General features: G+C 35.9%; 1 pseudogene; it reads left to right on the top strand.

Moving 5' to 3' along the window:
* The window catches only part of LOC141492239 (POU domain, class 5, transcription factor 1 pseudogene), a 31,833-nt pseudogene extending 6,113 nt beyond the window's left edge, over window positions 1-25,720 (top strand).
* Window positions 25,721-26,675: the final 955 nt, after the last annotated feature.

Genomic DNA, 26,675 nt, shown 5'->3' with positions numbered 1-26,675 from the left:
GGAGAAACATGAGTATAACCAAACTAGGGAACAGAAAACCAGTGCACAGTTGATACGGCAGGTGGGTATTAATCAAGGGTTCTAGACTGTGTGAGAGATCTCCTGTTGTGGAGTTCAGGCTCAGGAGTGCAGCAGGTGGACTGAGAGAACTCCAAAAAGGTGTTTCTGGACCCCCATCCAGTCTGCACCATTTGATTGGATGGTCCAGGCCAGACTTTGAGTCTGTGGTATTCCTAGTCTAGAGAGTCAAATCCAGTGAACAAATTACTAGTTTTTTGATTCAGATGTCCCAGTTCAGTACAGAGACAAACCCTTGGAGTTGTTAACTCCCAAAATCCCAGGATAGAGAACAAATCTCAATAGTTCTTAACACTTAAGTTTTGTAAGCAGTCCATCCCCTAGCACCAGAACCAGAAACAAAATGCAAAACAAGTAAGGAAGCTCATAGAAAAGAAGGATATGTTGAAAGTTAACTTGGAGATGAGAATGAACAAAACGCCATATTATAAAAGGGTGGCAGAATGTGTACAACATCTGAAACTGTGGGGGACAAGATGAATAAGGCTCCATTCCAAAAATACTTCTTGGAAGAGCACAAAAAGGATTTCAAAAATCAAGTGGAAAATATTGCAAAAAGAAATGCTTGAAAAAAACCGTCATCTTGCAAAAGGAAACACATAAATTAACAGAAGAAAACAAATCCTATAAAAATGCAATTTGGCAAAAGAAAAATAACGTGGACCAAATTGGAAAAGAAGACTCAAAAATTGAGTAGAATAATTCATTGATGAATAGATTGGTACTAGTGGAGGCTAATGACTACCTGAGATATCAAGAATTAGTTAAAATGTTTTTAAAATTGAAAAAATAGAAGAAAATATGAAATTATCCCTGGACAAACAGCTGTCTTGTAAAACAGATGCAGAAGAGATAATTTAAGAATTATTGGTCTACTTGAAAGCCAATATCAAAAAATAAGCCTGAACTACATCATTCAAGAAATCATCAAGGAAAACTACCCTTATAGTCTAGAACCAGAGAGAGAAAAATGTCATTGATGGAATTCACCATTTCCCTCCTGAAAGAGATCTCAAAATGAAAATGCCAACAAATATTGAAACTAAATTCCAGAATTATCAATTCAAGGTGAAAATCCTGCAAGGGACCAGGAAAAAAAGAATACAAATGCCAAAGAGCCACAGTCATAATTTTGTAGGATGTGGCAGCACCCAATATTAAAAGATCAGTGGACCTGGAAATATTATAATCTAGATGGCAAAGGAGCTTGACATACAACCAAGAATCAACTACCTAGCTAAACTGAGCATACATTTTTTTCAGGGAGAATATGTATATTTAATGAAATAGGTGATTTTCAAACTTACCTGATGAAAAGAAAAGTGCTAAATATAAAATTTGATTTGCAAACAGAAGACTGAAGAGATGTAAAAAAAGGTAAGCATGTGAAAAGAAAAACACTGCTTTTCAAGAATATTAAACATCTTATCTCAATATGGGAGGAAGATTCTCATAACTCTTTAGAATTGTAACAATATATTGTGATTCTAAATGTTACCATGGACAATGAATTACTAAACATGTATTGCTATAGCAACAAAAATTTTAATGGGGAAGTTGAGTGAGTTTCAGGAAGATATAGACAGCAAAACTCTATTGGTGGAAAACCTCATCTTTCCTTTTCAGAATTAGAGCAAAAAATTAGCAAGAAGGAAGTTAAAGGGGTTAATAGAATATTAGAAAAGTTAGAGTAAATATTTGAATGGGCATAGAAAGGAACATATCTTTTTCCCTATGATACATAGTGCCTAAAAAAATTTGAACATGTGTTAGAGCATTAAAAAGCACATAATAAAATGCAAAAAAAGGGCAGAAATAATAAGTACATCATTTTCAGATCAAGATATAATATAAATTATGTACAACAAAGGACCATGTAAAGAGACAAAAATTTAATAGAAAACTAAATAATCAATAAATAAAGGCTAGTGATAATTAGTTATTTCATTTGTCCAGTTTTAAGCTAAGGCACAGGTAATTCTCAGGGTAGAAGTCTACCCATTTCTTTTGTTATGCTGAGGCATGAGGAGGACCCAGTCTTTGTACTTTCCTGCTTCACTGCACTGGAACTCAGGATCTACCACTGTTTCGCTAATGTAAGTATCCCTGCTGTCTTTTGGAGGCACTTCCTGTCATATTTCCCCTTTTACCCAAGTGAGACAAACCCTTGCTGTCAGTCTTCCTAGTTTCTTGGTCTGAAATATTGTTTCACTTTATCTTTTTGTTGGGTCTGCTATTCTAGGCTATTTGGAGAGTGAAAATGGGAGAAATAAAGGAATCTTTTATTTCCTTCACCATCTTGAACCTGGAACTTTCTATCTAGCTATCTATAATACACACACACACACACACACACACACACACGTGCATGTATGAAAAAAAATTGCAGGAGGTAACTCATTGATTGAAAATTATACATATTATGGTGAGTTAAGCACATAATGGATTTAAATAGCATTGTATGTTTAAAAATTCTTATTATCATAACTGAAAGGGTAGAGTAAGTGGCAGTTTGGGTCACTTGGGAGCACTAAAATTTAATGGGTTGTTAGAGCTATTTGTTTTTAACCACAAGGAAAACCATCATATTTTAGCTGAGTCTTCTCTCTGAGGAAAATAAGTCTTCCCTCCTTCTCTCCCTCATACCTCTCACTACTCTATAAATGTAGTGAATGTTAGAAAGGATTCAGACAGAGCAAAAACACCAAGTGAATTTATATTGGAGAGAAACCCTTGAATGAATTAAATGTTGAAAAGTGTTCAGTTGGGGGTCCCGCCTCAGTCTTCTCTGACAATGGCCCAGCCAATACTGCTTCTCTCTCTTTCTCTTTCTCTCTCTCTCCTCCCTCTCACTCTCTCCTCAGGCCCTCCTAAGTCTTGTAAACTCTTTAATAAATTTTTGCTTTATTTAAAAAAAAAAAAAAAGTTCAGTTGGAGGTAGCTAGGTGACATACCCATTCTGGAGCCAGGAGGACCTGAGTTCAAATTTGAACTCAGACATTTAATAATTACTTAGTTGTGTGTCCTTGGGCAAATTAACCTTAACCCCATTGCCATGCAAAAACAAAAACATACAAAAAAGGGTTCAATTGGAACTCACACTTTATTCATTTATACTTCAATTGGAGTTCACAATGTATTCATTTATACTTCTGTATAATTCATATATTTTTAAACAGAATTGCTACTCAATCTGTATTCAGAATTTCAGTTTTATTACAAATATTATTACATTTATAAACATACCTCTAGCATGTAGTTCCTTTTTTAATATATTTTATTTTCCAATTATATACATTAGTAGTTTCTACCAATCATTTTGTATTTAACAATTCCCCCCCTCTCCTTTCCCTCCTCCCCTTCTCCCAACAGAAGTCAATCTGATTTCCTTTGCATTTATTTCCAAGATATGCATATATCAAAATTGAATGTTATCTAAGAAGCCTGACTATAAGTTGAATATTCCAACATAAGATAACAATATCCTTTAAGATATAAATATCAGGGTGTCTGAAATTGTTTGATGATAAAATAATTTGGGAAAATTTCCATCATCTATTCCTCGACCTCTAGTACTTCAATTTTCACTTATTTATCAGTTTTTGAGTATAAATTCAGCTAATTCCAGGAAAAAACAAAATGAAGTCACCTGAATGGAAAATAGGACCAATTATATTTGATTGTCTTAGAAAGAATCACTTAACTGGTGTTATTTTATTCAAATTAATGTAAAATTCAAATAAATAAATGTGACAATACATTGTTGAGTATCATATTCTGAATTACAGATATTCTTTGTGTAAATAACACTTGCTAACTATTGGATGATAAGAATTTTGGAACTCATACTGCTAAATATTTAAGAGATATTTGCTCAAATCTTACTGTAAGATAATGTTGAAAAGACCTTATATTGACATTAATGATCAAAAGACAAAATTAAATACAAAAGACTGCCATGAATTATATGATACAGAATTGCCTGGTTTTTATGTGTATGTGTGTGTGAGTAAGAGGGAGTGATTTTAGGTAGGAAATGATTCTGTAGATTACAAAAATAATATAGCTTAGCCTATTTTCATGTATACATATAGATGCCTGCAGACATATACATATATACCCATGTGCATAAATTTATAAATACAGCTATGCTCAACTCTACTTCCATGCATTATGTGTATATATATATATATGTGTGTGTGTGTGTGTGTGTGTGTGTGTGTGTGTATAAAAGTTCATGTGTATGCATATGAAATTTTTGAATGTGTTTATGTGTGTGCATATATGGATATATATATGTATATATATACATATATATATATATATCTGTGTATATGTGTATATAAGTATTTGTATGTGTATATAAGTAGATGTCTGTATATGGTGTATGTGTCCACCATAGTAAAATATCTTTATTGAGCTTATTCATACTGACATTTGTCATCAATGGAATTTGAAAAATCAGATCAAGCATTATATTCTTCAATATAAAGAAAAGGAAAGCAAAAGAGAAGGTGAATCCAGGAAATTCTGATTTGTAGTAAAACAAGCAGCTAGATAGAAACAGAATTGCTACTCAATTATTTCCTACACAAATTGTGCAACTAACAGTTTGATTTCATTTAAATAAAACATAGAGGCATATATAGCTATGTAAGAAGATAGATATATTTCAAATAGTATACAGGAAGTAAAGATAGTCCAAAACTTATTATTGAATAACTTCAGCAGTATAATTTCAATTATTCTTGGCACAAAGGATGGAGCACTGGCCTTAGAATCAGGAGGACAGGAGTTTAAATCCAGTGTCAGACATTAGATACTTAGTAACTGTACAAGTCACTTAACCCTCATTTCTTCAAATCCAGGATCATCTTCAGTCATCCTGATTGACATTTGGCCACTGGACTCAGATGGCTCTGGAGAAGAAAGTGAAGCTGATGACTTAGCATACCTCTCTCTCACTCAAATGCAATTCATGTACTAGTAACGATGGCACCTCCCCTGATGTCTTTTTTGAGAATGCATGACAAACATCATCATCATTCTTGGTCACTGAAGTGTGAAAGCCAATGAAAGATGCATATAATCTAAGAATTCTAAGGCAATTTCAGCCAAATGCCACATTTTGATGAATTTTATACAATAACTAATTCTAAAAAAATTACCTATTTGAATTTTATATCTTCTCCCTTATACTCATTCCTCCTATGATGAAGAATGGCAAGAAAGGGAGAAACAACGCAAAAATTGTTAGATGACAAGGAAGTTTCAATAAAATATTATTTTCAGGAAGTTCATATTTAATGAAAAGCAACAGAATATTACTTTAAAATAGAAAGAAAATAATGTTTTAATTCTTATAGATCAGGGGAAGCTAGGTGTCACAGTGAGTAGAGCAGTGGCCCTGCAATCAGGAGGACATGAGTTCAAATCTGAGCTCAGACACTTAATAATTACCTTGCTGTGTGGTCTTGGGCAAGTCACTTAAATCCCATTGCCTTGCAATAAAAAAGAAAAAAAAAGAAGTGAATGTTTTTATTGATTTTTGCCAAAGCATTTGTCTATGACTGACTGGGTAATGTAAATCCAAAAAAGAAGGATTTGATTCCTGATGATCTCATTACCTTTCAAAATTCTGTCTTTTTTGTTTTTTTTTAAATGGTTTGTTTAAAAATTTTCACATTACTCCACTAAACTTGTGAAAGTAGACATAAACCCTTCCCCCCCAAAAAATATAGAGAAACCTCTTCAGTCTGTGTTCAGATACCTTCAGATTTGTGTCTGAGATAGGTTGCATTCTTTATCTTATGTCCATCATAGATGTTGCTTCAATATTTTTTCTCACAATTGTTATGGTTAACCGTATTTCTGTCCATTATCTTCCTCCACACTTTCAATTATTTTATTCTCTTTCTCTTTTAACCCTCTTTCTCCTCAGAAGTATATTGAACTTGACTACCCTCTCCCATGATCTTCCCTCTCCTATCATCTTCACCATCTTCTCCTCTCTGTGCCCCCCTTCTTCAATCCCTTTCCTCTACTTTTTCCTCTAGGGTAAGATACCTTTCTATACCCTTTTGAGTGTGTATGTTATTTCCTTTCTTAGCCATTTCTTCTGAGAATGAAGGCTCACTCTTTCCTCCTCACCTTACCCCAGTCCACTCCATTGCAAAAGCTTTTTCTTGACTCTTACATGAAATATCTTAGCCCATTCTGCATCTTCTTTCCATTTCTACAAGTACGTTCCTTTTTCACCCATTGACTCCATTTTTATACTATATTATACCATTAGGGCACCTAGGTGGTACAGTGGATAGAGCTCTAGCCTTGGATTCAGGAGGACAAGAGTTTGAATCCAGCCTCACATTTGTCACTTACTAGATGTGTGACCTTGGACAAGTCACTTAGCCCTGATTACCCTACAGCCAAGGCTGTCTCCAGTCATCCTGTTTAACATCTGGCCATTGTACCCAGATGGCTCTGGAAGATAAAGTGAGGTTGGTGACTTAGCACAGCAGCCCCTCACTCAAATCCAATTCATGTGTCATGGTATCACCTCCCTGATGTTGTGGTCTTCTTTGAAATAAAGGATAAACTTTATATTATACCATTATATTCAGCTCCCTCCTGTGCCTTGTCTCAATATGTTCCTTCTAAATACTCTTATAAATGAGAAGGTTCATATGAGTTAACATATCTTCTTCCCATGCAGGAATACATGCAATTCAGCATCACTAAATCCTTCATAATTTGCTCTTCCCATCCACCCTTTCTATGATGGTCAAACTTTCTATTCAGCTCTGTTTATATCAACAGGAAAATCTGAAAGTCCCTTGTTTCATTGAAAGTCCATCTTTTCAGGGCAGCTAAGTGGCGCAGTGGATAGAGTACTGGCCTTGGAGTCAGGAGTACCTGGGTTCAAATCTGATGTCAGACAATTAATAATTACCTAGCTGTGTGGCCTTGGGCAAGCCACTTAACACCATTGCCTTGAAAAATCTAAAAAGAAAAAAAAATTCCATCTTTTCCCCTGAAAGAGGATGTTCAGTTTTGCTGGGTAGTTGATTTTTTGTTTGTAATCCAAGATCTTTTGCATTCCAGAATATCATATTCTAAGACCTATGAACCCTTAATATAGAGGCAGTCAAATCCTATGTAATCCTGACTGTAGTGCCACAGTAATTGAATTGCTTCTTTCTGGCTGCTAGTTGCATTTTGTCTTTCTTTTGGGAATTCTAAAAGTTGACTATAATATTCCTGGTAGGTTTTTTGGGTGGGGATCTTTTCTGGGAACTGATCCATGGATTCCCTCACTTTCTATTTTACCCTCTGCTTCTAGGATCTCAGGGAAATTTTACTGGATTATTTCTCAAAAAATGGAGGCTAAGCTCTTTTCCTGGTCATGACTTTCAGGTAGCCCAATAATTTTAAAATTTTCTCTTCTGGAACCGATTTCCATATGAGTTGTTTTTCCAATGTAATATTTCACCTTCTCTTATAGTTCTTCATGCTTTGGCTTTGTATTATTGTTTCTTGATTTTTCACAAAGTCATCAGCTTCCTTTTGCTTACATTCTACAATTGAAAGAGTTGGGGACCCTGGAGCCCATTGAGTTATTCCTGGAAGGCTGGAGTTGCATTATTCAAGCACAGCACAGATGAATGCTCTACAGCTCTATCCAATAGAACTTCTCTGAGGATCCACCAAACCTAGGCTACAGAATTGCTTCACTTATTCTTTTTAGGGTTTTTTTTTGCAATGGGGTTAAATGACTTGCCCATGATCACACAGCTAGGTAATTATTATAAATGTCTGAGTCCAGATTTGAGCTCAGGTACTTCTGACTCCAGGGCTGGTGTTCTATGCACTATGCCACTTATTCTACCCCTCAAGAATTTGGTTGGAGTCATAATTTTCTTTATAGAAGTTTTTTAACTCCTTTTCCAATTTGCCAATTCTACTTTTTAGGGCATTCTTTTCCTCATTAACTTTTTGGATTGCTTTATTCACTTGACCTAAACTGGTTTTTAAGATGTTATTTTCTTCAATTTTTCTTTGTATCTCCTTCACCAAGCTGTTGACTTGGTTTTCCTGATTTTCCTGCATCGCTCTCATTTCTCTTCTCAATTTTTCATCATCCTACCTTACTTGGTTTCCAAAGTCTTTTTTTCTGTATTGTCATAGTCTGAGACCAATTCCTGACTTTCTTGGATCCTTTTGATACTGAAGCTTTGACTGTCACCTTCTGAATAAGTATTTTGATCCTTCATGAGACCAAAATAATTTTCAATGTTCAAATTCTTTTTTCAGTTTTTTTCTCATTTCCTTAATTTATGACTTTATTTACTGTATTTCTAAATCTTTTGGGGTTTATTGGCAAACCTGCCCAAGAATTCCTCCATTTTCTTATGAGAGACTCTGACTGGACTGCTGGCCTGTGCTCTGGTGTGTGGATGTTCACAAGCCTTCCCCTCTGCTCTGGTCCTGTGAGGAGGGTCCCTGCTTTTCTGTGATATGCAGGCTCAGACCAGGATCTAGATATGAGTATGGACAAAGACAATAGTGTCCTGCCCCAGGGATTTCAGAGAGAATTCTTCAATCTCTCTCCACCCCCTTTCCATCTGTGGACTGAGTTCTCTGGAAACAACTATTGCGTGGTTCGGTTGGTTCCTGTGGCTACAGTGAGGCAGGCATTGATCTTGGCTCTGTGCTTACTCTGTTGTGTCAGAGTTCTCCCACCAGCCCTCCAAGCTATCCCTAGTGATCCTCAGGCCAAGAGGTCTGCAAACTTCTCCCCTTGCAATGGACCCAGGCACTCCCAGGGACTCTGGAGCCCCATGAATTCTTCCCAGAAGCCTGGAGTTGGTTTTTCTCAAGCACAACCCTGGATGCTCTATAGCTCCTTCCAGTCATAGTCCCGATGAAATGGACCTTTCCTGCAGATCCATCAAACCATCTTTGGATAGAAAATTGCTTCAATTAGTCTTTAAATGTGTTCTGTCCCCTCTAGAATTTGGTTTTAGTCATAATTTTATGATTTTGGAGGGTTCTTTTGGTGGGGGAGAAGAGCTTCTGAGAACTCTTGGCTTCATGTTGCCATCTTGGTTCTGTGCTCCCAACATTCTATCTTAATAAACGTGGGAACTTAAAAAGTAAAGGTCACTAGTTATATATTGATAGAAAATAAAAAGAAAGAGCTGCAAGCTGTCTTGATCAGTTATAATAAAATAAATGTGCAAATATATAGTCAGTGAGTAATTCATATATATTTATGAATGTTATCAAGCAACAAATAATAGCTTGTGTACTAAAGAGTTATTTGTCAATTGGTTATTTGGAGTTTGAAATGCATTTTCCCAGAGAAAGAGCATTATAAATGTTGCAAATATCCTGAGTTAGACCACAAAAATTTTCTTTTTTTTCTGTTTTGACTTTTATTATTGTTTTTTTATTGATGCCTTTTAGTTTTTAATATCACATTCACTCCCAAACATATCCTTCCCCCTGGCCCTTTTCTACACAGCAAGTTGTCCCTTGTAACAATTTTAAAAAAAAAAAATTCAGAAAAAGCCAACACATGAACATGTGCAATAATACACACCTGTTGTCCTCCACCCCTGCAGTGAAAAGGAGGTACATTTTCTCATCTTGGATTTTAATTACCCAGTGTTTAGCTGCTTTTTAGTCTTAGGATTTACAATATTATAGTCTCTCTCTCTCTCTCTCTCTCTCTCTCTCTCTCTCTCTCTCTCTGTGTATATACATATATATATATATATATATATATATATATATATACACATAAATATATACATATATATGCCCACATATGGATATATAGATAAAAACATATATGTGTATATATATATATATAGACACAAACATATATATATAAAGTTTTCTGATTCTGCTTACCTCACTCTACCTCAATTTGTATGCCTTACCATGTTTCTCTGAATTATTCTTACTCCTTGTTTCTTTTAGTACAATTTACTTTTTGCAGTTACTTTATTATATTTTCTTTTTTATACTTAATATTTTTTTATTCTCTTTTTGTACAAATAATGCTTTTTACACATTAATAAAATATTCTTGTTTAAGAGTAAACAAAATACCTCCTCCCCTGAAAAATTTAGACTGGCTTGAGCAATAAAGTGGAGAGAAACAAATTAAAATAAAAAAAAATAATAGTAATAATTGTAGGTATGGCCAGGTGGTGCAATGGACAGAGCACCAACCCTGGAGCCATGAGCACCCAAGCCCATATCTTCTGGCCCCCTACACCCAACAATCACCCAGCTGTGTGACATGCAAGCCACCCCAACCCCACTGCCCTTCAAAAACCAACAAAAAGGAAAAAATAAAATAAAAAATAAATAAATAAATAAAATAGTAACAATAGTAGGGGTGTCATCATATGTCATATGTAGGGGTGACATCAAATATGTCATCATATTTGTCCTTACACTTAGGATTAAATAAAGAAGGAAAAAAACGAATAAGAAGTCAGCTTGTATTTTTTTTCTGAATGTTCTATTTGAACAAAAGAAAAGAAACCTAACTTACCTGGAGAAGATGTAGTGCTCATTTTCAGGGCTTTAGAATAACCTTACTATTGCAAGAAAGTGGCAAAGAGGAAGAATGTGAAACTCGGTGAGGTAGTGAATGGGAGCTCAAATAATTACAATAATGATGAGATAAGAGATTGAAAGTTAAAATTGCTCATGCTTTAGAAAAGGCAAAATTATCTTAGTTCACTGGAAATTTTCAATTACATTAGCAAATAAAGACAATTTATTTGTGATTTATTTTCTACCCTTTTCAAGAAAGGATTTAAGACAACAAAGTTAAAATAAGTAAAAAATAAAACCAGAATAACAACAACAAATATAATTAAATTTGCAAGGAACATGATTAGTGAATATGCTTTTGTACCTGAGTATTGAAATTAGATAAGAAATCCCTGAAAACTATGGCAATCATGAATGAATAAGAAAACAAAACATCATCAAAAATGCCATCCAAAAGAAGTAATATGGCAAAATGGAGAGGCAATCAGATAAACATGACAGAATTTTAGCAAAATTTTCAAAGATAATATAAAATTCATAATGCAGAGGGTGAAGCTGGGATAAACAATAATAAGAGAAATTCTCTAAAGTAGTAGCTTACACATCCAAGACAGTTTTTCAGGTGGAACTAACTCTTTCTTTTACATGGAAATAGATCAAATCAAAAGAGTTTTTCTGTAATTAAAACAATTTGTTAAAATTAAACTAATTAGGTTCAGTGGCTTTTTTCAGATTGACCAGTCATAAAAAAGGATAACCCTGTGGTGATTCTTTTATTTTTATTTTTATTTTTTTTTTTGCAAGGCAATGGGATTAAGTGGCTTGCCCAATGTCACATAGCTAGGTAATTATTAAGTGTCTGAGTCCGGATTTGAACTCAGGTACTCCTGACTCCAGGGCCAGTGTTCTATCCACTGCACCACCTAGCTGTCCCCTGTGGTGATTCTTAATATTTTGTAGCTTGATTGTTGCTGTTCTTTTTGTTGTTGTTAGTTCTTCCTTCTCCAAGAGACCAATGAAATCAGGAGAGTCAATTCACAACTTTCAAGTAAACTGGATTTGAATAATGTAGAACTGAGCAGTTATCAGTCTCATTCTCTCCTCCAGTTTCAAAACATAGGTCCAGAATATTGGAGAGAACCCCAATTGCCATGACAGATCTTAGCTTGTTTAGTATTCAATGGAGAACAGAGCCAGAACAATGTTTATTCACACTCACTCTGAGCCATCAAAACTCAAATAAGCAACAGAGAGACTTGGTCTGGGACCAATTATTGATCAGTTTATTGAGTCACAATGATTTGCATTTAAAAAATTAGTCAGGTAGCTCCAATTGAGTTTCAACTGGATTTATCAAGAACTTTTATTTTTCAGAAATCATAAATAAAAACTATTTGAAAGAAAGAGTTTAGTAGTCCATTTTTATGATTTTTTATATCATAAAATAAATAAGTAGGGAAGAAAAAATAATATAGCCCCCATGCTCCAGGATAGCATTCAAGGTATAAGCAATCAAAATGTATAATCCTTTAGACAGAGCACTCACATATAAGTGTATGATTTCCTATTAAGATAAAGATTGTTATTTGTACTTCCTTTTTGAAGACTACCATGACATCCCTTGCAAATAAATATGCCATAACATACAGGCAAATTGTATTGTATTGTGATTTTACATGAGGTTCAGATTCATTCCTGCAAATGACACTCTCACTGACACTCCTGAGAATGAAAGTATTTTAGTTACACAACACAAGGAATAGATTGATTACAATAACATCCAATACAGCAAATAATACATTAAGGACAAAGCGTTCGTAATACTATGATCAAAGTAGAAGAAAAAGATAAAGATAACATCACCAATTCGGGGGAGCACCAACTCTGAACAGTTCGTGGCTGGGGGAATCCCGTGTTCTTTTCAGCCTTTTGAGTCCCGAATGGGAGAGAAAGGAAGAAAGAGAGAGAGAGAGAAAGTCCCAAGCAGAAAGTATTCTCCATGTGTGAGATTCCCACCAATGCTTGGAGCCTCAGAGTATTTATCAGTGGAGAACAAAGAAGGCTAGTTGCTAATTTAGTTGGGAGGGATTCCCGAGTTCCTTTAACAGAAATACGGGAAGAGTCTACAAGTCTATCAGTTTGAAGACTTCAAAGAAATGCCATAGGGGCGGAAGATTTTACTTTGAATAAAGTCAATACTGTAAGAATAGCCAGTTCTCCCCAGTACTACCTGTATTCCAAGGAGTGGCTGGCTCCTGGAACCTTTGGAATGTGGCCAAATCACCTATGGCATGTCCAGGGGGTGGGGGGGGAGAGGTAAATTTGTGAGGAAGGCACATCCTCATACAGGCTCCAGAGAACTTACTTATAAGAAAACTTCATTTTCTTATTCATGGATTTAAGTGAGGATGGCCCATGCAAAATCATCAGGCTCACTTTCTCCTCTAAATGGCCAGATGACTGGTCAGGATGACTTGAGATAACCCTAGATGCCAAGTCAATTTTGCTTTTTCTAAGCCAAGGAACTGGAATTGGCCCATTGGGTACCTGAGAAGGGGGAGAGCTACCCTGGGATAAGTGGGGGATGTCCCACTACCCATTGCCCTTTTCCATGAAGGTGCTACTCTAGGGAGACATGTTACAACTTTCGACAAATTATCTTCTTTAAGTCACTAGTGATAGGTACTGCTTGTTTCCCATTTAATAAACCTTTAAAGCGCAACAATATGAACAGGTAGCCTTATTCCTATGGATGCTCCTCCACCTGGGGAAAACTGCTTTGAATAGAGGAGTCAAGGAAAGGTAAATTGCCAGTTCAACTGAAAATGACAAAAGTGGAGGTTTTAGCTGATGACATATTTTGATCCTTAATTTGCCACTTTTGATTATTGCACATTAGCTCTTTTGGTGTAGGAGCTTGTTTTGCTGACAAAAAAGGGATATTTTCTGAAAGTATTATTTGTTATTTAGTTGTTTTTTGTTCATTAATAGTGTAATTAGGAAGAAACTAATGTAGAATGCAACTATAAATGAATCCTTGTGAAATTTGTATTTTGATCTAAATTTGGTACACAATTTTCAATATTTCAGTGAAAGGAAAAAAAAAACCCTGAAACAGTTAGAGAAACTGAAAAAAATCTCACTGAACAATCTCACCCCAAACAAACTATAGTGTGAATTCACAGGACATACCAACAACCTCTTCTGACAATTCTGTTCTCAATGTATATACTCTTCTTTGGCTCCTCAACACAATTCCTTTTCCACTATGCTAATATATATTTAACCTCTTTTCAATAGGAAGAACTGGTTATAATGGTTATCCTTTCCAAAGGAGATTAGTATCTGCTCTTTCCCAGTACAGAAATATGAGATCTTTAATGCTGTATGTTGATGTCATCCCCCCAAAATCTTAAAAATAGGGGCAGTTATATGACTCAATGGATAGATCACTGGGCCAGGGCCCAGGAAGAACTAAGTTCAAATCCAGTCTCAGACATTTGATAATTACCTAGCTGTGTGACCTTGGGCAAATCACTTAATCCCATTGCCTTGGAAAAACACAATAAAACAAAAATAAAAACAAAGCATTAAGAATAAAAAGGAAGAGATACAAATAAAAAAAAACACTAGGTAGAAACCCAGACAAACTTGCTCAGATAGCTCAGGTTCCTTTTTTGAATTTTATCACAAAAACCAATGAATAGGTATAAATTTATTGGTGCAAAGGAAGACTAGTGATTTCAGAAAGAATAAGAATCTAAATAAAAATGAATTGTTGGGAGCATGGAAACAGAATTTTAAAGAATTATAGTGTAAGGGATAAGTGACTATGTTATAAATGTAAAAAGTAAAGTTCTCAAAAGTCTGGGAAAAGGAGTGAAGCCAAGAAGATGGACAGATGTCAGGAACTTCCTTTAAGTACACCCAGCTTTCCTCACAAAAACCATTCAATCAATCCATTGAAAAGATTCTTCAGCAAAAAAAAAAAAAAGAAGAAAAGGAAAAAAACACAAAGTGGAGCAATTTTTCAGTTTTAGATATCTTGGAAAGATGTCAGGAAAGATCTGTCTCACTTGGCTCACTTGGGTGAAGTAGGAACACAACCAAGAGCAGACAGTGTGTGGAGAAGCAAATCACAGCAAAGATCAGCAACCAGGATCCTTCAGTCTGGGTCAGCAGACTAGAGTCACAGTAGACCAGGTGTGAAGGATCCAGTCTTGGGTCAAAAAGCCTGTACAGCTAGTACCAATCAGACCAGGCAGCTACTCCACAGGCAAACTGCTAGCTCCTGAGAGCACAGTGCAAAAAGTCACTGAACAGATCTTTGACTTCAAGTCCATAGAGTTTATGACCTCTTTGGCCCAGGAGTAGGACTCAATATAAAAACCACAAATGTGGAGGCAGCTTGGTCATGCAGTGGATAGAACACCAGCTCTGGACATAGAAATACGAAGTATGCAAGATAGAGTCAACAGTTTGGAAAAAGAAAAACAAATATCAACTGCAGAAAGTAACTTCTACAATAAAACCTGGATAATTCTATTTTTGTTTTGTAAGGCAATAGGGTTAAGTGACTTATGTGATGTCACTTAGGTAGTAAGTATAAAATGTCTGAGACCTGTTTTGAACTCAGTTTTTCCTAACTTCAAGGTAATTACTCTATCTACTGTGCCACCTAGCTTCAAATGAAAACAATTATGTAAAAAATAAATTGGACAAATGGAAAAAGAAGCAATACTTTAAAATACAACTGGTCAAAAGAAAAATTAATTGCAAAAGCTAACTATGAAAATATTCCCTTAAAATTAGAATTGGGTATGTGGAAGTTATGATTTTATGAGAAAACAAGAACCTTTACACAATTTTTTTTAAAAAAGGAAAGAAAAAGAAGAAAAATATAAAATACATCAGTGAAAAAAAAATGACCTGGAAAATTGATTCAGGAGAGATAATTTAAGAATTATTGGACTACTAAAAAGCCATAATCAAAAAAAAGGAATCTAGGTAGCATATTTTTAGAAATTAACAAGTAAAACAACTCTGCTATCCCAGACCCAGATATTAAAATAATAATTGAATAAATATAATGATTAATTCTTGACAAAGATCTCCAAATGAAAATTCCAAGGTATATTGGAACCAAATTTTGTAATTACCAGTTCAATGAGAAAATACTGAAAGTAGCCAGAAAGAAACAATTCAAAAACTAAGGAGCCCCAATCAGAATTTCATGGGACTTGGCAGCTTCCACAAGGAGTATCAGAGAGCTTGGAAAATGATATACAAGAGGGCAAAGGAGCTTGTAATACACCCAAGAATCAAATACCCAGTAAAGTTTTCATACTCTTTCAGGGGAAAATAAGAATATTCAATGAAATAGGGGACGTTCAAATTTTTATGATAAAAAGACAAGAACTAAACAGAAAACTTAATTTACCAGTAAAAGAGTCAAGAGACGAAAACAAAGGTAAACAGGAAAGAATATATATATTCTTTCCTGTTTACACATAAATGCATAATGTGTGTAGAAAAAGATTAAATTGTTTACATCTTCTTCACAGGAAGATGGTACTTATAACTTGAGAATGGAATCTCAGGAGTATATTAAGACAGAAGATATAGCTGTAAGTTGATTTTGATGTGATGGATTAAAAAAGAATTTAAGTTATGAAAAAAGGATTGTATTGGGCAAAGAGAAAAGGGGAAGGCAGAACAGGATAAATTACCTCATATGAAGAACACAAAGGGCCTATTGAAGTAGGGGGAAAGAATGGAGGGGATGAAAAATATTTGAAGCATGCTCTCATTGGATTTGACTCAAAGAGGAAATTACATATAAAACAGGCGAGTTTAGAATTTATAATACCCTACAGAGAATTAAAAAGGAAAAGGAAAAAAGGGAAAGAGAGGCTGATAGAAAAGAGAGCAGAAGGGAGGGTAGCATGAAAAAGGGAAAAGTAAAAGAAAAGGGATGGGGGCTGGAATTTGGCAGGATTCCAACTACTTTTTCAAATGGTTTATATAAAATTGGAATTAATCATTTTTAAAAGTTTGGTAGAATTCACTTGTAAATTCCTTTGGTCCTGGAGAATTTTTCTATGGGGAGTTAGTTGATGGGTTATTTGATTTCTCTTTCAGAAAGGGAGTTAAGTATTTTATTTCTTATGTTAATCTGGAAGAAAGTACTTTTGAATTATGTCATTGAGGTTTCTGCCATCATACTTCTCTTGGAGTTCAAAAGGAACAGAATTTAAAAATCAATAAATAGACTTCTGGCCAAGATGGTGGAGAGAAAACAGGCACAGTTCTAAAGTCTCCTGATCGCTTCCCCATGTATCACATGAAACAAACCTCTTAAAAGAATTCTGAAGCAGGAAACCCAGAAAGAAAAGCCAGGAGAGGAAAATCTACCTCAGGATTTGTCTCCCGCAGCAGCCTTGGCTGAGTACCGGCAGATGAGTCTGGGCTCCGAGGGAAGATCAGCCCAGGATCAGCCAGATTAGCAGCTGAATTGGAATCAGGAGTCTGAGGGCCAGAGAGCAGGACCTGCTGGATCAGCAGTAGGGCTGTATGAAGGGGGCTTGGGTCTGCAGGGAAGCAGAGGTGCTGGTGTTGCTGCTGTTCCCCTGGAGCTTGGGGAAGGGGCTGTGGGGAGAAGTCTGATGCAGGAGAGCTGCGGACACCATCCCTGGGCTCCTCAGGTCTGAGAAACTCTGAGTCCACGACTCCATTACACAGAGGCCTTCTCCCAAACAAATGCAAACTACTTCTACCTCAGGCCCAGGTGTGTGAGCAGAAGAAACAGCCCAGCTGAGGAATGATCTCAGGCCAGGGTAAAGCCCACCATTGATTGTTAGCAAAAGAATTCAATAGCTCCAATTCCCTCCCACAAGCAAAGGGAGAAGGTCTCGCAACCAAGGTCACACACACTCCAGAGAGAGCACCCAGCACCTCCTACTGGCCAGCCAGAGAAACTACACCCAGTAAAGCCTTTGGCAATCCCAAGCCCTGGGTGAACCAGACCCCCCCAACTCAAGGTCTTAGCATAATGAAGAAAGGTCAGCGGAAAGGTGGATCCATAGAAAAATTCCTGTAAGGGAAAGACCCCAGCTCAGAGAGACCTGGAACCTCTGAGGAGAATACAATCTGGTCTCCAGCATAGAAAGACTTCCTTGAAGAAATAAGGAAGGAGCTTAAAAATTTGGGAGAGACAATTAATACCTTGCAACAAGAAAACAAAACCTTAGAAAGTACTATTAGACAAACACAAAAGGAGAATAAATCTCTCAGATCCTCAAATGAGCAAATGCAAAAAGAAATTAATTCTCTCAAAACCTCAATTGGTCAAATGGAAAGCTCTTTCAAAAGTAGAATTGACCAATTGGAAAAGGAGTTGCAAAAGGTTAATGAAGAAAACTCCTCCCCCAAAAAAAGAACGGAGTCTACAGAACCTAATGACTCCATGAAACAGCAAGAGTCAGTTAAACAAAATAAAAAAAAATAGAAAAAATAGAAGCAAATGTAAAATACCTCATCAACAAAACCACTGACCTCGAAAATAGATCGAGGACGGGCAACCTGAAAATTATAGGATTTCCTGAAAACATTGAAGAGAAAAAAAACCTGGACTTAATATTACAGGATCTAGTGATGGAAAACTGCCCTAATATCATTGAATTGGAAGGGGAAAGTAGTTATTGAAAGAGTTCATCGATCCCCACCAGAAAAGATCCTAAAATGAAAACACCAAGGAATGTTATGGCCAAACTGCAGAACTATCAGATAAAAGAGAAAATCCTGCAAGCAGACAGAAAGAAGCAATTTAAATATCAAGGAGCCACAGTAAGGATCACACAGGACCTGGCTGCATCAACTTTAAGGAATCAAAGGGCCTGGAACGAGATATTTCAAAGAGCACAGGAGCTTGGCATGCAGCCAAGAATCTACTTCCTTGCAAAGCTGAGCCTTCTCTTCCAGGACAAAATGGACATTTAACAAAATGGAAGAATTCCAAAAATTTCTGATGAAAAGACCAGAGCTAAACAGAAAATTTGGATATCAAACAGGAGGTTCAAGAGACACATGAAAAGGTAAAAAAAAAAAAAAGGGGGGGAGGTGAAAGGAAAAAAACGCAATCCAATAAGTTGAAACTGCTATATTCCAGCATGGGGGAAGGGGAAGAGACTCTCATAAATCCTGAGAAATGTAACTCTCACAGAGAAAATACACCTAGGCAGAAATGATGGACATCCATGACCTATCAATGAGACTGCCATCTAATGGGATGTAACTGGCTATAACCCCACTTTGGAGAAAGATTCTAATAACTCTCAGGAATTTTGACTCTATGCAATAGAATATACTGAACTAGAAGGGTCAGACACTCAGAATTTTCTATGACCTAGATAGAATGATCTAACAAAATTTACTAGCTCCCTAAAAGGTGGGGGGGGGGGCAGGAAAGAGATGTGAGGAAGGAGGTGATTGAATGGGACAAATCTCATTACACTAAGAGGTACAAAAAAACCTATGGTAATCGAGGGGAAGAAGGAGGCAGAGGAGAAACACCTGAATCTTCTTCTCATCAGACTTGGCTTAAAGTCAACCTACACATACTCAGTTAACTTATAAAACATCTAACCTTTCAAGTATTAAAAGGGGAAAAGGGGAGGGGGGGATGGAGAAAGGGAAGGGGAGTGGAGGAAATAAGGGGAAATAACAAAAGGAAGGGAAAGGGGAAAAAGGGAAAGGGGAAAGAAAGGGGAGGGGGAGGGTATAGGAGGGCAAACATACTGAAGGGGGGTGGTATTCAAAAACAAAATACTGGGGAATATGGATAAAAGGGGGGGGGAAAGGGGGAAAAATACAAACAGAGGGAAGGTAGCACAGAGGGGAATAACGAATTAGTAATCATAACCTTGAATGTGAAAGGGATGAACTCTCCCTTAAAACGTAAGCAAATAGCAGAGTGGATTAAAAACCAGAATCCTACAAGATGCTGCTTACAAGAAACTCATTTGAAGCAGTGAGATACATATAGAGTAAAGGTAAAAGGTTGGAGCAAAATATATTTTGCGTCAGCTGACGTAAAAAAAAGCAGGGGCAGCAATCCTTATCTCAGACAAAGCAGCAGCAAAAATAGATAGCATTAAAAGAGATAAGGAAGGAAACTTTATCCTGCTAAATAGACAATAAAGTCTATTCTTAGAGGAGAAGCTGAAAGAATTACAGTAAGACATAGACAGCACAACTCTACTAGTAGGAGACCTCAACCTCCCACTATCAGATCTAGATAAATTGAATCATAAAACAAACAAGGAAGAAATTAGGGAGGTAAATAGATTGTTAGAAAAATTAGATATGGTAGACTTATGGAGGAAACTGAATGGGAATAGAAAGGAATATACCTTTTTCTCTGCAGTACATGGAACTTATACAAAAATTGACCATGTATGTACTAGGCCATAAAAACCTAATGATCAGCTGCAGAAAGGCAGAAATAGTGAATACATCTTTCTCAGATCACAATGCAATAAAAGTCATATGCAATACTGGGGCAAGGAGATATAGACCCAGAGCAAATTGGAAATTGAATAACCTCATTTTAAAAAATGAGTGGAACAAAAAACAAATTATAGAAAAATTAACCATTTTAACCTAGATAATGATAATAATGAAACAACATACCAAAAGCTACGGGATTCATTCAAAGCAACTCTCAGGGGATATATTATAGCTCTAAATGCCTATATGAATAAATTGGAGAAAGAAGAAATCAATGAAATAAACATGCAACTAAAAAATTAGAGAAAGAACAAATCAAAAATCCCCAATCAAATGCCAAATTAAAAAATTTAAAAATTAAAGGAGAAATTAATAAAATCGAAAGTGAAAAAACTACTGAATTAATAAATAAAACCAAAAGTTGGTATTATGAAAAAACCAATAAAATTGATAACCCTCTGGTCAATTTGATTAAAAAAAAGAAAGAAAACCAAATTGCTAGTATTATAAATGAAAAAGATGAACTCACCACCAATGAGGAGGAAATTAAAGTAATAATTCGAAATTATTTTGCTCCACCTTTATGCCAATAAAGATAATCTAAGTGAAATGGATGAATATTTACAAAAATATAAGTTGCCCAGGTTAAATGAAGAATGGATTAAATACATAAACAACCCTATCTCAGAAAAAGAAATTCAACAAGGCATTATTGAACTCCCTAAAAAAAAAAAATCTCCAGGGCCTGATAGATTCACAAGTGAATTCTTCCAAACATTTAAGGAACAATTGGTTCCAATCCTATATAAACTCTTTGGAAAAATAGGGAAAGATGGAACTCTGCCTAACTCTTTCTATGAAACCAATATGGTACTGTTACCTAAACCAGGAAGAGTTAAAACAGAGAAAGAAAATTATAGACCTATTTCCCTGATGAATATAGATGCAAAAATCCTAAATAAAATCTTAGCAAAATGACTACAACAAGTCATCACTAGGATAATACATTATGATCAAGTAGGATTTATTCCAGGAATGCAGGGTTGGTTCAATATTAGGAAAACTGTTAGTATACTCAATTATATCAATAACAAACCTATCAGAAATCATATGATCCTATCATTAGATGCTGAAAAAGTTTTTGCCAAAATACAGCACCCATTCCTATTAAGAACACTAGAGAGTGTAGGAATAAATGGACTGTTCCTTGAAATAATTAGCAGTATCTATTTGAAACCATCAACAAGCATTATATTCAATGGGGAGAGTCTAGAGGCATTCCCAATAAGATCAGGGATGAAACAAGGGTGTCCATTATCACCACTACTATTCAATATTGTATTAGAAATGTTAGCATCAGCAATTAGAGAAGAAAAAGAAATTGAAGGAATTAGAATTGGGAAGGAAGAGACAAAACTCTCACTCTTCGCAGATGACATGATGATCTACCTAGAGAATCCCAAGAAATCATCTAAAAAACTATTGGAAACAATTAGCAATTTTAGCAAAGTTGCAGGTTATAAAATAAACCCCCATAAATCCACAACTTTTCTATATATGTCTAGCAAGAAACAGCAGGAAGAGCTAGAAAGAGAAATCCCATTCAAAGTAACGTCAGACAGTGTGAAATATTTGTGAGTCTATTTGCCAAGACAGACTCAGAATCTTTTTGAAAACAATTATAAAACAATTCTCACACAAATTAAATCAGATTTAAATAACTGTGCAAATATCAACTGCTCGTGGATAGGGAGAGCTAATATAATAAAAATGACAATTCCACCAAAACTAAACTATCCGTTTAGTGCCCTACCAATCAAAATTCCAAAAAATTACTTTAATGAGTTAGAAAAATTGTAAGTAAATTCATATGGAGAAATAAAAAGTCAAGAATTGCCAGGAGGTTAATGAAAAAAAAATGCAAACAAAGGTGGCTTAGCACTACCCGATCTAAAATTATATTATAAAGCATCAGTCATCAAAACTGTTTGGTATTGGCTAAGAAACAGAGTGGTGGACCAGTGGAATAGACTAGGTGTAAAAGCAGGAGAGGAGTATAGTAATCTGCTCTTTGATAAACCCAAAGAGTCCAGCCACTGGGATAAAAACTCCCTCTTTGATAAAAACTGCTGGGATAATTGGAAGTTAGTATGGAAGAAACTTAGATTAGACCAACACCTCACACCCTTTACCAGGATAAGATCCAAATGGTTACAGGACACAGACATAAAAAACAATATTATAAGCAAATTAGAAGATCAAGGACTAGTCTACCTGTCAGATCTATGTAAAGGGGCACAGTATATGACTAAGGAAGAGTTGGAGAACATCACTAAAAACCAATTAGATGATTTTGATTGCATTAAATTAAAAAGCTTTTGCACAAATAAAACCAATGTAATCAAGATCAAAAGAAAAGTAGTAAATTGGAAACAAGCTTTAAAATTAATGATTCTGACAAAGGACCCATTTCTAAAATATACAGAGAACTGATTCATATTTTTAAAACAAAAAGCCATTCCCCAATGGACAAATGGTCAAAGGATATGCAAAGGCAATTTACATATGAGGAGATCAAAGCACTCCATAGCCATATGAAAAAATGCTCTAAATCATTAATTATTAGAGAAATGCAAATTGAAGCTTCTCTGAGGTACCACCTCACACCTCTCAGATTGGCCAGTATGACCAGGAAGGATAATGATCATTGTTGGAAGGGATGTGGGAAATCTGGGACAGTATTACATTGTTGGTGGAGCTGTGAACTCATCCAACCCTTCTGGAGAGCTAGTTGGAACTATGCCCATAGGGCAACAAAAATGGGCATACCCTTTGACCCAGCAATACCACTACTGGGTTAGACCCTGAACAGATGAGGAAAAAGGGTAAAAACATTACTTGTACAAAAATATTTATAGCAGCCCTGTTTGTGGTGGCAAAGAATTGGAAATCCAGTAAATGTCCTTCAGTTGGGGAATGGCTTAGCAAACTGTGGTATATGTATGTCATGGAACACTATTGTTCTATTAGAAACCAGGAGGGATGGGATTTCAGGGAAACCTGGAGGGATTTGCATGAACTGATGCTGAGTGAGATGAGCAGAACCAGAAAAACACTGTACACCCTAACAGCAACATGGGAGTGATGTTCAACCTTGAAGGACTTGCTCATTCCATCAGCACAGCAATTGGGAACAATTTTTGGCTGTCTGCAAAGGAGAGTACCATCTGTATCCAGATAAGGAGCTGTGGAGTTTGAACAAAGTACAAGGACTATTCCCTTTAATTTGGAAAAAAAAAACATATCTTATTGTCTTATCTGGTTTCCTCTGAGAATTCTGTTCTCTTTAAGGATATGATTTCTCTCTTATCACACCCAATTTGGATCAAGGTACAACATGGAAACAAAGTAAAGACTGATGGAGTGCTATCTGTGGGGGGGGAGGGAAGCAAGATTGGGAGAAAATTGTAAAACTCAAATAATATCTTTAATAAAAAATCAATAAATACAGTCAGTAATTTATGAAACTATCAAAGAATACAGTCAACATTCAAAATTTATGGACTCAGAATTCTATTTCCTGTGACCTTGGGCAAATCAATTAATCTGTCAATATTTCCTTACTGGCAACTGTGGTACAAGTTATTTGCTAAGCATGTAGGATGCAGAGAAATAAATGAACCAATATCTGTGTGTAATGACCTTCTGCATTTCTATTGAGCAGAAGAGTTATCAACTATAATTAGCTTATTCTGGTAAATATCGAACCTTAGATACTTGACATAACATAGAAGTTGATAAACTAGGCAGCTGAAATGATATCTCCTAAATACCAGGATACAATTCATTCATTAGCTATGCCACACTAAAAAATTAACTTGGTAGGGAGTTTTATTATTCTTTTTTTAAAGCAATTCATTTAAGTTTGAAGTCATTTTCCTTTGAAAATTATGTGACTGAGGAATGTACTATTTATTTGGGAGTTTGTTGTTCTTTAATCCTCGAAAATTTTCTTAGAAATTATTTTTATCTAAAACATAGTTAATATTAATTGGTTGTATCATAGTGGTTAACATTTACTAGTTTATTAATGCTAAAGCTATTCATAGGATAGAACCTTACAAGCAAGAATATGAGAAACATACATGATACCTCTGGATTACTCCTACAAACCTGAGGAGAAAAGTTGGCCATAATCTTTAGGTAGCTCAGTCTGACAGTTTGACAAAAGGTATAACAAAATAAAAAGCTATTCTTGTATTGTATTGATTTGAAGCTATGTTGAGAATAAGAGAGAGGATTGATAAAAAGGATGGAATTGTTATTTGACATGATGAAAAGATTTAGTAAGAGAAAGGATAAACTCTTCAGTTTTTATTTGACTGAATGTTTTTCTCTATCCCCAAAATGTTTAAAACTTTTACTCTTTATATACTTTTCAAAAAAATATATTTATTTAAAGCAATAGGATTAAGTGACTTGCCAAGGTCATACAGCTAGGCAATTATTAAGTGTCTAAGGCTGAATTTAAACTTAGGTCCACCTGATTCCAAGGTTGGTGCTCTATTCCCTGCTCTACATAGCTTCCCCTTTTTGTAATTTTTTTCATGGAAATTTAATCTATATAAAAGTTTTCACAAGAATATTATTCCTTGAGTCCTTAAAAGCCCTGGTCGGGGTACCTTGCTTCCACTTGGCAGGACACCTGGCTCCTGAATATTTCTCACCACCCCCTAGTGGTGATGGAGTGGGAGGGTCAGAGACTACATGGAATTAGGCTTTCAAGGCCCACCCAAAGGGACTGGAACTGGGCCGGGACCTGATGGGTCGGGAATGACCCCCTGTCATTTGTACAATATGTAGAGAAGAGGTGTCTACTGTGAACCTCAGCCCAACGTGGGTTCAGCCTACACAGGAGATGGCTGCACTCAAGCAGTTGGCCAATGAGCTGAAGCAGAAGAGGATCACTCTGGCTTATATCCAGGCTGATGTGGGCATCATCTTGGAGGCTCTCTTTGGGAAAGTTTTAGCCAGACCACATCTGTTGCTTTGAGGCCCTACAACTTAGCTTCAAGAACATGTGTCAGCTCAGACCTCTGCTATAGAAGTGGCTAGAAGCAGTTGATGAAAATGATCACCTTCAGATGTGCAAGGCTGAGACAGACAGTCCTCCAACAAGCCAGAAAGAGGACACACACAAGCATTGAAAATGGAATTCGGGGAATCTTGAAGAATATGTTTCTCCAGTGTCCCATACCCATACTTCAGCAGATTAGCAATATTGCTGAGCAGCTGGACCTTGACAAGAATGTTATCCCAGTTTGGTTTTGTAACGGGCACCAGAAGGAGAAACAGAGCAATGGCAACTCACCCCAAGAGGATTTTGAAGAAACTGGCTCCTTCCATTGGAGTACTTATGCCCCCCTATCTCCAGGCCATCCTTTCAGTCATCCCAGTTACCGGCCCCTCACTTCAACATTCTTTATTCCCCAGCCACTTTCACAGAGGGGGATGCATTTTCCCCTCTCCCTGTTATCCCTCTGGTTCTAACATACATTTAAGCTGAAGGGCTAGTCCATCCTTGGACAGAGAAGTGGAGAGAATAGTGATGAGGAGTACAACAAAATGTTTTCAGGTCTTAGAACTGGGCAATTGAGTTTTCTGTATCCTGGGACTATTTAGGAACAGGGAAGAATGAGATAAATATGTCAGAGATTCACAAACAGATTTTTGAGGGGAATGGGTGGAAGGAAAGTTAGAAAGTTTATTTATTAGTTCCACATCTCTTTTACCTACCAATTCTTAAATAAAAAATCTTAATTAAATCAAATTGAATTAAAGCCCTTCAAATATTTAAAGACATCTACTGGGTTCTCCCCTCTGACTGCTCCAAAATAAACATTGCTTCAGTTATTCATTACAAAATAGCTAGTATTTTATGTGTTATTTTAATGTTTGCAAAGAAATTTTGAATTTATCTTATTCAATCCTTACAACAATCTTGTGAGATGTTGTTGTATATTATCAGAAAGGAAACTGAGATGAAAGAAGTTAAATGATTCACTTTGGGTCCTAAAAATCCAGTCTTGAGGTAGATTTTAACTCTGGTCATCCCCTCTCTTGAGTCTTAACATTATATAATAAGTTGTCTTATCATATAAAATGATTTTCATATACTTTATTTTCTTTGACCTTATAGAATGGAATACCACAAACTGAACATTACATACTTGATTTGGTGTTATTAGGACAAAGAAATTAGGTGGTAGATGGATATAATGCTGGGCCTGGAACTAGGAAAACCTAAGTTCAAATTTGACTATGGATCATTACCAATTGTCACTTAACCAACCCTATTTACCTCAATTTCCTTGACTGTAAAATGAACTGAAGAAGAAAGTGGGAAATCTCTTTGGTATCTTTGCCAAGACAATCCCAGATGGAGTCAGTTGGACATGATGGAACAACAACAAGGACAAAGCACATCAAGATTTTGCCACCCTGGTGCAAATATCA

Source organism: Macrotis lagotis, chromosome 6 (assembly GCF_037893015.1).
Source record: "Macrotis lagotis isolate mMagLag1 chromosome 6, bilby.v1.9.chrom.fasta, whole genome shotgun sequence".
NCBI classification, from domain to species: Eukaryota; Metazoa; Chordata; class Mammalia; order Peramelemorphia; family Peramelidae; genus Macrotis; species Macrotis lagotis.
Note: the sequence above shows the minus strand (reverse complement) of the source record. Positions and strands in the feature narration are given on the sequence as shown.